Source organism: Odocoileus virginianus, chromosome 24 (genome assembly GCF_023699985.2).
Source record: "Odocoileus virginianus isolate 20LAN1187 ecotype Illinois chromosome 24, Ovbor_1.2, whole genome shotgun sequence".
Classification (NCBI taxonomy): domain Eukaryota; kingdom Metazoa; phylum Chordata; class Mammalia; order Artiodactyla; family Cervidae; genus Odocoileus; species Odocoileus virginianus.
In genome coordinates this window covers 29,297,372-29,300,073 of record NC_069697.1, presented here as the reverse complement: position 1 = coordinate 29,300,073, position 2,702 = coordinate 29,297,372, and the positions used below count along the sequence as shown (strand labels likewise).

General features: G+C 43.7%; 1 pseudogene; it reads right to left on the bottom strand.

Annotated features, from left to right (window-relative positions):
* Positions 1-287: 287 nt before the first annotated feature.
* On the bottom strand, positions 288-1,198 carry LOC110146781 (olfactory receptor 8S1-like; annotated as a pseudogene).
* Positions 1,199-2,702: the final 1,504 nt, after the last annotated feature.

Sequence of the window (2,702 nt, the reverse complement as noted above, 5' to 3'; positions counted from 1 at the left end):
GCATGCATCATGGTCATAATTAAGAAACAGACTATTGAGCTCCACCTCTAGAGTTTCTGATTCAGTAGATCAGGGTTGGGTTTGAAACTTTCTAGGAAGCTTGCAGACGATGTGCATTCTGATGCTGCTGGTATGTGGATAACACTTTGAGAACCACTATATAACTTTTTTTATATATTTATGTTGACCTCCGATATCTTTTTTTACTCTCCAGGTGTTTCCAAATATCCCTCTTCCCCGCTCTCTGACTAAAACCACACAGAGAATCCCTCCTCTGGGGATCACATTCACTTCCTTAGCAGCCTTTGCAGAGCAGCCTTCACCTCCTGGTTCTTGAGGCTGTAGATGAGAGGGTTCAGTAAGGATGTGATGACACTGTACTGAATGGAGACCACTCGCTCCAACACTGAGCCTGAGGCGGGGCTGATGTACCTGAACAGAGCTGTCACAGAGAACAGGAGCACCACAGTGAGGTGGGAAGAGCAGGTGGAGAAGGCCTTGCCTTGGCCCTCAGAGGAATGGATGTTCAGAACAGCGGAAATGATTCTGGAGTAAGAGAACAGGATCAGAGGAAGTGTCAGAAGTCCCAGAAATGCACTGGACCCTGACAGAAGGAACTCGTTGGCAGTGGGATCAGTACAGGACAGGGGGAAGAGTGCCGGTAGTTCACAGAAGAAATGGGAGACAGTGTTAGAGCCACAGAAATGTAACTCGTGGATGAAAAGATGATTCACTAGTGAGTTCAGAAGCCCCACCAGCCATGCTGCACACACCATGCAGCGCAGAGAGGCCTGTTCATGACCACAGTGTAAAGCAGAGGGTGGCAGACAGCAGCAGAGCGGTCATAGGCCATGGCAGAGAGAAGACTGGCTTCAGCACACCCATAAAGGAGAAAAAAGAAACTCTGGGTGATGCAGCCCCACACTGAGATGCTTTTCTTCTGCGACAAGAAGTTCTGTAGCATTTTGGGCACAGTGACTGAGGAGAAACTGAGATCCAGGAAAGACATGTGTCCGAGGAAGAAGTACATGGGTGTGTGGAGCCGAGAATCGGCCTTGATGATCAAGATCATCGCTGTGTTCCCCACTAATGTCAGCAGGTAAATCCCCAGGAACAGCACAAAGAGCAGAGCCTGGATGTGGGGGTCAGCAGACAGCCCGAGGAGGGTGAACTCAGTGAAGAAAGTGAAGTTGTTCATGGTTGTTTGTAAATGTCATTCCTAGAAAGAAATCAACTATTACAGAATCTGAGTAATTTCTAGTGACCAGAATATCATCCCCCCCACCCTAAAACTTCTCAGGAAATACTTCTTTCAGCTTAACAATAGAAAAGGAAAAGAAATTGAGTAATTCCAATTGTGACCTTTATGAGTTGAATTGTGTCTAACTCCAGAAAATATGTTGAAGTCTTAATCCCTTGTACCCCACAGTGTAATCTTATTTGAAAATAGGCTCACTGAAGGTGCAATCAATTAAGATGAGATAACACTGGGATGGGGTAGGCTCTTAATCTAATCTGACTGATGTTCTTATTGGAAATGAGAGCCTTATAAAGAATACACGCAACGTGGGGGCAGCCATGTGACACAGCGCAGAGTGGAGTGAGATGCCTGCAAGTCAAGGAAGCCAAGGGTTGACAGCTGTAACCAGAATCTAGGAAGAGACAAGGAAGGATTCTTCCCTACAAGTTTTGGGATGGGATGGCCGTGGCCCTGCTGACATCTTGATGTCAGTCTTAGACTCCCTAGAACTGGGAGACTATAAATTCTATTGTTTTAAGCCACCTGGTTTCCAGTAGTTTGTTACAACAGCCCTAAGAAATTATTACAGTGACTTTAAGGGTTTCTCCTCCTCGACTCTCCCCAACAGGTCTCATTAATTCTGTGAGTGAATATAGCACACATCTTTGTGTGCTAAATCAGATTACATAATCTAACTATTAGGACTATACTTATGAGAATAAACAGGCTACTTCAAATGAAATTGCTTCAGAGAATAGATATTTAGCTGCAAGTCTTCTTATATTTAGACGTCCATCTTAAAGCCAAGAACTACAGAACTCACCATCTTATTATAGCCATTCTGGGTATTAGATGAAGATGTAGAAAAGGGATTTGAACAATGCTACTTGAAAAGGGACTTGTATGATGCTACTAGAGGTTGCAAGAGGCTTTCCAAACATTCCAGGAGCAATTCAAGAGTACCCTATATCTCCAAAGACATACCATCTAACCTGGAAAAGTATCTGTGGGAAGTGTTTGTGCCTGAAGAAAGATTGTTCCATTCTCAGGCCAGTGAGATTAGGCTCTCAGCATCTCAAGAGTGGGGAAGACGGAGGCTCACAGAGGTGAGGTGACTTCTTCTATGTCACATAGCTCATCAGCAGAACGGTCAGGAATTAAACTGCATACCCTGCTCTCAATCCAGTGCTCTTTCTACCACAGCACACCCAGCAGATGGACAACATATATTTTGAGTCACTTAAAGTATCTGTATCTTAAACATAGCACTTTCCCTAAAATTAAAAACAAAAGCTAGACCTGAAAAATGAAAGCTATGTATGCGAACTTGAGCATGATACTTAACCCTTCTGAAGGTAAATTTTCACATCAACAAAATGGAACATGGTTTACATCAACTTAGTCAACCTTGGTTTTAGTCACAGCCTGAAAATCGGATACTTCTTTAGTAGTTAATTTCTTT